The 9,526-nt window shown below is 34.9% G+C and overlaps 1 long non-coding RNA gene across 1 annotated transcript; it reads right to left on the bottom strand.

Moving 5' to 3' along the window:
- Positions 5,418 to 9,385, bottom strand: LOC107644285. Its single transcript, XR_001621293.2, has 3 exons — positions 9,088 to 9,385; positions 8,917 to 9,002; positions 5,418 to 8,110 (listed from the first exon to the last, which is right to left on the bottom strand). It is a non-coding gene; the product is annotated as an uncharacterized LOC107644285 (long non-coding RNA).

The raw sequence follows: 9,526 nt of genomic DNA, 5'->3' as shown, positions 1-9,526 counted from the left end.
ATGCATGATTTTTTTCGAAAAATGCAAGATGCACATGCAATTGACACCAAACTTATAACATGACTCAAGACTCAAACAAGAACACTAAAATATTTTTTATTTTTATGATTTTATGATTTTTTTGTATTTTCTTTTTAATTTTTCGAAAATCATTTTGAAAAAGAAAAATAAGGATTCCAAAATTTTTAATATGAATTCCAGGAATCTAGCATTCTTATTCTAAAGCTCCAATCAAAGGGTCAGGCATGGCTGAATAGCCAGCCAAGCTTTAGTATGTAACTCAGACATGACACATCTAACATGCCCTACTTTCAACAGCCAATTGGCTAAGAAAGATAAAGAAGCTCTTCTCTTGGGTCTAAGTGAAATCTCAGTCCAAAAGAATTGAGACATGGCTTTACAGCCAACCAGGCTTCAACATGCTTCATGAAACACTAGAATTCATTCTTAAAAATTCTGAAGAAAAATATATTTTTGAAAACAATTTTTTTTTTCGAAAACAGGTGAGAAAATTTTGAAATATTTTTGAAAATTTTTTGAAAAGAAAACAAAAAGAAAATTACCTAATCTGAGCAACAAGATGAACCGTCAGTTGTCCAAACTCGAACAATCCCCGGCAACGGCGCCAAAAACTTGGTGCGCAGAAATTGTGATTACACTTTGATTATGTAAAATTCATTGCTCTTTCTTTCCCTGGCAATGGCGCCAAAAACATGATGCCAATACCATGGTTCACAACTTCGCACAACTAACCAGCAAGTGCACTGGGTCGTCCAAGTAATACCTTACGTGAGTAAGGGTCGAATCAGTAGTACTTTGCATTAATCTTTGAGGAACAGCAGAGCTCCACACCTTAATCTATGGAGTATAGAAGCTCTACCGTTGAAAATACATAAGTGAAGGTCCAGGCATGGCCGAGAGGCCAGCCCTCAAAACGTGATCAATAGATCAAAAGATAATCCAAAGATTCAAAGATTCCAAAGATATCTAGTACAATAGTAAAGAGTCCTATTTATAATAAACTAGCTACTAGGGTTTACAGAAGTAAGTAATTGATGCATAAATCCACTTTCGGGGCCCACTTGGTGTGTGCTTGGGCTGAGCTTGAGTGTTACACGTGTAGAGGTCATTCCTGGAGTTGAACGCCAGTTTTGGTGCCAGTTTGGGTGTTGAACTCCACTTTGCAACTTGTTTCTGGCGCTGGACGCCAGAATTGGGCAAAGAGCTGGCATTGAACGCCAGTTTGCGTCATCTAAACTTGGGCAAAGTATGAACTATTATACATTTCTGGAAAGCCCTGGATGTCTACTTTCCAACGCAATTGGAAGCGCGCCATTTCGAGTTCTGTAGCTCCAGAAAATCCACTTTGAGTGCAGGGAGGTCAGAATCCAACAGCATCAGCAGTCCTTCTTCAACCTCTGAATCTGATTTTTGCTCAAGTCCCTCAATTTCAGTCAGAAAATACCTGAAATCACAGAAAAACACACAAACTCATAGTAAAGTCTAGAAATGTGAATTTAACATAAAAACTAATGAAAACATCCCTAAAAGTAACTAGATCCTACTAAAAACATACTAAAAACAATGCCAAAAAGCGTATAAATTATCCGCTCATCAATTGGCTTAGTCAGACAAACAGAAAATGGTGGTTAAAGGTTCAAAAGCATTAACAGTAAATTCAGAATATCAGAAAGCAAGTAGTAAACAGGTTGTGAATAATATATGGAAAAACAGTTAAGGCTTCAGAGTTATCTATTTTCTAGATTGACTTTTCTTACTAACTATTTTAATCATGTAAGATTTAATTCATGGCAAACTATAAGTGACTAAACCCTAATTCCTTAGACCATTTTAGTCTCCTCTAAAATTCATCAACCGCCAATTCCTTGGTCACTTAATTCCAATTAGAGGGTGAAGTTCAATTCTAGATTATATGCCACAAAAATCCTAATTACCCAAATATAAGAGGATTATATGTCACGTATCCCGTTAAGTCCAGATAATTAGAAATTTAAGAGAATATATTTTCAAGTTGTTGTTCAAGTAAAGAGCTTTTCCAAGTTATACAAGAACTAAATTAGAACAAGGATCATACTTCTGTTCCACCCAAATTCATAAGATAAAGAACGAAAACAATTCTTGAATTATAAATCAGTACATGAATTATTAATAGAAAAATAATAGCATCAATCCATACAATAGACAGAGCTCTCCTAACCTTAATAGTGGAGGTTTAGTTGCTCATGGTTCAGAGAGAAAACTAGGATTCTGTAAAATTGTAAATTGCGGAATGAGGTTCAAGAGAAGAGAAGAGAGCCCGAAGGGCTGATTCTTTTCCCTTTTTATATCTAATCCTAATTAATGTAAATTATAATTTCTAAAACTAAATAATATCTTTTTGGGTAAAGTATATTTTTTGTCCTTAAAGTTTGACAAAAGTTTTAAAAATATCCCTAAGTTTTATTTTGTTTCAATTTTGTCCCATAAGTTTTTCATTTGCATCAAATATACCCCTGAACGGCTAATTTTTCAAAAAATTTAAGATCGATTCAACAACAATTTCTTAAGAACAACTCCTCAACACAAGCAAATCAAGTATAATTTTCATGCATTATTGTTATATTGGTCTTAAATTTTTTGAAAACTTAGCCTCCGAGGGTATATTTGATGCAAATCGAAAACTTTTGGGACAAAATTGAAACAAAATAAAATTTAGGAATATTTTTAAAACTTTTGCCAAACTTCAGGGACAAAAAATATACTTTATCCTATCTTTTTCTATTTTAAAATAAAATAAAAATTCAATCAAAATTAATTAAGCTTCATGCGCAGCCTTGTATGAGTGTCTGGGGACCACTTGGGTTATTAGGATCCACGCTGAACTTGGAAATTCTCAAGTTCAACGTGGATGAGGCAGTGTCTCCTTTGGTGTGTCCCTTGAGTCCACTCTGAACTTGGAAAATATCAAGTTCAGCGTGGATGATACAGTGTGTTACTTGTGATTTCCTTTGAATCCACGCTGAACTTGGAAAATATCAAGTTCAACGTGGAGAGACGCATGTGATTTTCCTTGGAGTTTTCAAGCCCACGCTGAACTTGAAAGGAGCCAAGTTCAGCGTGGAGGAGGCAGAGATTGCTGGAGAAGAAGTGTGTATTATTATACATCGTTGAAAATTCCTGGAATTTAGCTTTCCAATGCCACTGGAATCATGTCAATTGGACTTCTGTAGCTCAAGTTATTTCTTTTTGAGTGCAAGGAGGTCGGAGTTGGCAGCATCATTCGCTTTCTTCCTTTTCTGCTACAAAACTCCATCAAATCCATCTGAATGCTACCTGAAATAAATAGAATTACACACAACTCAAAGTAGCATCCATAGTGGCTAAAAGATATTTAAATCTTGATTAAACTTCAACAATTTGAATACAAATTCACTAGAACAAGATAGATGAGATGCTCACGCATCAGGCAGAAGCAGCAGGTCCCAGGGCTTCCTCCTCGCTATCAGCAACTCTCGCCGTTAGCTTCCTTCGCGCAACCAGAAGCTGGTCCCGATTTGGTGAGTCCCAACAAATTTCCCTGTTCTTTCCTTTTCTGCTTTGTTGCTGTGTTTGATTTTGCTGCTGAAAATATCCCTGAACTACTTTTTTGTTGCTAAAAATAATCACGGACGTGAATTTGTTACTGATTATCACTGAACCATCCATAATTTGTTGTTGAAAATATCACTGAGCTAGATTTTTTGTTGCTGAGAATCATCACTGAGATAAATTGGTTCCTGATTATCATTACTGAACTTTGAATTTGTTGCTGTTTTACTCAAATAATTACTTAGCTAATTTTTTTTTTGTTGTTGAAAATTATCACTGAGTTGAATTTGTTAGTGATTGAACCTTGAATTTGTTAGGGATGGAACCTTGACTACAATTCCTCTTGGTATGTTGCATTTCCTCTACATAATTTGGTTTTAATTTTTCAATTTCTGCTTTAAGGTTTGATGGTCTTGGTGTGGTTATTTCTAGAGATCTTTTAGTTGGGGCTTGTCGTTTTATTTTGGGAGTTAGGGATAAAAATTCTGATTCATCCGCTTCATAGATAACAACATATAAATATCATCTGTGCATTCTGCTGGTAATTTTAATCATCCAATGGATTTTTAAGTAATATGTGAGTTTTTAAGTAATCGGGTTTTTGATGGATGATAGATATAGAAGTAAAAGTAGAATGAACTGATGTAGTTTGTGTAAGCAATTAGAAATATACCAAAAGGCATTCTTGGTCTAAAAAAGTAGCATTATTTATTAGGAAGCAACTTCACAATGCTAAAACCCAAAGGCTGAACCGTAGTTTCAGAAATTCTCCATCTAAAACACCTGGTTTCTTGGATGATTATGCTTTTCTTAACTCTGGATTACTAGATCTTTGTATTATGCCTTTCTTTGCATGTATAATTCATATTTAACGTTGAAAAACACATTCTGTGATGAGTAGTGTGTTATTTCATGTGTCATTTTTACCATAATAATCGTATTTAATTGTATATCTTTTGTTTGTCATGAACCTCAGGTTTCAAGCTCTGTGTTAAGTTAATAAATATTTTAATCCTCTTATGTTGCATCTGGTTTTTTATTTAAAGGATCGAGCTAACGAGATATACAAGCGGGTTGAAGATTAGAAGTCTAGTAGATGAAGAAATCAGGATGCATTATTGGTATGAATAATTAAGCTGTCAAAACTGCCAAGCCTTCGAAGAACTTTTTGCAGCCCTTGAAATGTAGAGCAGAAGAGAGCATAAAGACCATATTTACAATTACATCTTAGATGCCATGTGAGCATTCTGTTTTGGCCGTATTTTTTAACCACTCTACTTGATATTAACTCAACCGTTCATTTTGGTTCACCCTCCCTATTTGATGATTAATTGTTGGGAAAGGAGGGGCCATTGATATAAAAAGTTGCTCGACCTTGTAAGAGTTCAAAAGGGCATAAGAAATAATGTATAAATCATTTTTCAGTCGTACAAACAAGTTTTTATCTCTCACCAACAAATTAACGTTGTTTAATTAGTGGACTAATAATAATTAAACCCAAATCGGATATGCATTGGCATGGCTCTTGTATAAGCTCAATTTGCTAGTTTATATTGTGCATAAAACAGTAATTGTACGTGTGTCGCTACACTCCACAATGTCACTTACAATGTCACTTAGAAAGAATCCAAGCAAAACAGGATGCCACTACAAGTTGAAGCCTCTTGGTTTAAAAGGGTTAAAGTTGAAGTATACACAGCTTGGGGCAAGAGAGAAACTGTGTCTAGGTTCCTTAACAAGTGAATATAGTACTTTCTTGATTTAGTTCCTTATCAACATACTTAAATGAATTGTACATAATTATAATATTTAAAAAGAATGATAGGATAGTAAATAAAAAATCCATTATTTATATAGATAAACAAAAAAAGAGTATAATATCAATTCAATTTTAAACTTTTACATAATAACAAATAAGATTAACACGTTCTTGTAAATACAACAAAAGATTGAACAAATACACATTTGTATGTGGCATGTTACCAAAAAGAATAAGCACTTCATTCTCATTTGTCATTCTACCAAACCAAGTCAAATAAGTAGCCAAGCCAGGATCAATTAGGCTCTTTGAGTAAATAGAACTACCATAGTGATATGAATGGTGGAACTTCTTCTGAAGTGGTTCTAATCTCCAAAGTTAGAGGCACAAAGACAAAGGCATACTCAAGTCACAAATACGAGCAAAGGCAGATAAGTCTAATGCAAGAAGTTGGACTTTAGAATTTTACTTTGAACCCTGCCTCCTTATACAGACATAATGCAACTCATAAAAATCCAAATCTTGTGCACAATGTCATTAAAATCAATGTTCTGAAAACCGGTTCGAACCGGCCGGTCGGACCGGTCGAATCATGAATCGTTGAGAAAAGCAGTTCGGGCAATAGGTAAAACCGTAGATTTCAGAAACCGTCATCGAACCGGTGAACCGGTCGGTCGAACTGAACCGTGACCCGATCGGTTTTTAGAGAAGGCAACTAAACGTTGCCGTTTCAATCCCCAAAAATCCCTAACTATTACTCCATCGCACAGCCAAGCCCTAATCGAGCTCCTCAGTCCTCTCAGTCTCGCACACACACTCAGTCAGGGGGAGGGCTCCTCAATCTCATCGAGCTCACCTCCGTCCAGCCACCGTCTCGTGCCGCTGCCGTCGTCGTTCCTTCGAACAGGCACCGTCACTCCGCCTCCATCGCGCAGCAGCCAGCACAACCTTCGAAGCCTCCATCGTGCAGCAACCATCGCGACCTTCGAAGCCACCGTCTGCTGCTCTGTCTCCCTCAGTGTCTCTCGGTGTCTCTGTCTCCCTTGGTCGCTTGGTGTCTTTGTCTCTGTCTCTCGGTGTCTCTGTCCCTTTCCGCAACCACTATCTCTTGTGTATTCTCTAGGTAATTTTTTTATTAACTATGAATTTATGATTGAATAATTGCTTGATTCTGTGAAGTTCTGTGAACTCTGATATAGTGATATATCATATGTAGTTTACTAATATAGTGAAGTTTTGTGAACTCTGATTCAAGTCATTCAACTGTGAACTGATATGGTGATATAGTGATTGAATAATTATTTTTCTGTGAACTGTGAAGTGTGAACTAATATAGTGATTGAATAATTGATTGAATAATTGTTTGCCTGTTTCAACTGATTTTTCAACTGAATAATTGAAATTGAAATTGAAATTCTGCAACTAATTGATAGGTAGGTTTTGTTTGTTTGTTTCTCTTGAATTGAAATTGAAATTCTGCAACTAATTTTCTGGTTTGAGTGAGTAAGAGTCAGCTTTTTCTGCTATTTAACTTTATGTTATTTTATGGGAGTACAGCTTGATGGAGCTATTAAGGAAGCTTTTGATGTGGCCTACAACAATATATATGCATTCCATGCTGCTCAGAAGACACCTAAGAGAATTGTTGAGAACATGAAAGTATGTATGCCATTCCAATTCTTATTCTTACTTTGGATCATCCATGTTTTATTAAGTCAATTTTTTTAAACAGTTGAAAATAAATTATTTAAAGATATGTTAAATGGTGTCCTTTTATGACAATTGTTGCTTGCCAACTTTATTTGGAAAAGGCTAGATATTCCTAGAAAAATTAAATACAAAATACGTGGAAGATTTATTTTGGTTCTAGTCAGATGTGCATTACTGCCCCTGATTTATGGATTTTCACCATTATGTTTGTGCCAAGTCCTTTGATTTTGTAATTATGCTTATGTGTTTGTTCATTCTTGGGGTGTTACACTAATATTTTTGTTTTGAGTCTTCTGAAAATACCAGGGAGTTCAATGCAAGCGAGTTGCAAGAAGTATTAATTATGTGGGTCTTTATGTTCCAGGAGGAACTGTTGTATTACCATCAACAGCTTTGATGCTTTCTATTGTAAGTGAAAATTTTTATCAAACTTGAATCAGTTGAATGTTGGCATGTTTATGTTTGATTGGTTGTTTTTGTTATTTGACTTTTGATTTTGTATTTGAATGAGATCATAACATTCTGATTTATGTAACACTTTTAATTGGGATGATATTTTAAGATTTATATTAGACTATAATTATGTTTTTATGTGTTTATTTATATTTTATTTATTATTTTATTATAAAACAATTTTTTCGGTTCAACTACGGTCGAACCAGTTGAACCTATGAACCAATAAACCAGTAGCTAGGGCGGTTCGATGGCCGGTTCGGTTTTCAGAACCTTGATTAAAACAATTCAGCAGCATGTTTGTCTTGTTGGTGCTCATCAAATTAAGAATTGATGGTGTCCATTTGCGTCAAATCCATTTTAGGCTTTTAGTCCTAAATTTTCAAACAAAATGATATTAGCTTCTATCTAATCTTAATCTTGTATGTAGGTCAACTTCATACTTACAATTCAAAATATAAAATTCCAAGCCTTGCTTATTGGCAACAGTAACAGATTATATACAAACGAACTAAACACAATTCTAAAACAAAAGAGATAAGTTTAGACAAAGTAACCTGAAACTCAGCCATCTTGTCCTTCAGTTTTTTTTTCAAGGAACTGCAAAAAAGTTTAATACAACAAATGGAGATAACATTAGTCAAACATTAAGCAAATAATAATTATTGTATAATACTATTACTTTAGAAGTCCAATAGTGTGATCCAATATTATAGGTAGATTTCACTTTCTGCTATCTTGCCCTTTCAAAACATTATTGAATCCTTTCAATAAACCTTGCAAGAAATGTAGTATTAATTAAGCTATTGTCTCTTTAATCTAGTATACAAAAGTTGAAAAATTTTGATAATAAAAAGAATACTCGTACTACTTTTTTTCTTTTTCTTTAAATTTAAAAAAAAAAACCTTGTTCCCTTCCATAAACCAATCATAAACCAAAACAAAGCTAACCCAAAACAGAATCACAGAAAAGGCCACTTCATTACTATTTAGTAGTATATACACCTAAATGAACAATTTTCTAGCCTAATAAGAACAAATTTCCAGTCCTCAAATCTACGTGACTTCAAAACGTAGAATTTTTGGAATTCTACAAAATGTAGTGCAAGCAGGGATGGTCTCGCAAATTCAATTCATAGAATACACAAACAATGCAAAAGTAATTCAATTCACAGATTTCTACAGCTAGATAAATGCAAGCAGGGATGATTTCAATACCACAAATTGCAGTATAACCATCATCTCAATAAGTTATGAAAGTAAAAAAAAAATTATAAAAAAATCTCAGGACTTCAATTCATAGATTAAAATTTAACACTACTTATCTATGAAAAATTGAATATTGAATGAACAAGTCAATTATACATTATGCAATCACGACATGAATTAAGATCAGAGCGACTAACCAAGGTCACGGTGGCAAGCTAACGATGATGATTGATGAAGAGGTGGTTGTCCTGGCAGCAACTAGAGGACCTATCTTCAGATGGTCCTGCATTGGCAAAAGAAGAGAAGATGGAATTTGGGAACACAGTGGAAAAGAAGATTGGTCCTGTGTTGGCTAAACAACGACTCACCCAGCTTACAAACGCTACGACGGCGACACTGATGTCGTGCTCGACGTGCTAGTCCTGTATTCTGCGATGGGAGAAGATGAGAAGATGAGTGGCTACTAACTTCAGCGTGCGACGGCGACTCACCCAACTCACGGTGGCTACCACGGCAACAACGAGGTGGTGGTCCTGGCGCAGGCGTTGGAGTAGCGGCTCCAACTGAGAAGATGATGGTTCCCTAAACCGAGAAGATGAGCAGATGAGATAAGTTGATAACTGAACCCTAATTTAATTTGGCAAACGGTACACTTGGAATTAGCAATTTTGAATGTGGGTATTTTGGACAGAGTTGAGAGTTGTAGTGACTTTATATAAAAAATATTAATTTATTCCGATTTAAAATTTAATTTATCTAATTTTCGATCAAACCGTTTTATTCGGTCTAATTTAGATGAAATTAATA

This window comes from Arachis ipaensis, chromosome B05, assembly GCF_000816755.2.
Source record: "Arachis ipaensis cultivar K30076 chromosome B05, Araip1.1, whole genome shotgun sequence".
In the NCBI taxonomy this organism is placed as follows: Eukaryota; Viridiplantae; Streptophyta; class Magnoliopsida; order Fabales; family Fabaceae; genus Arachis; species Arachis ipaensis.
The sequence above is the reverse complement of the archived record's forward strand: the minus strand, read 5'-3'. Positions and strand labels throughout refer to the sequence as shown.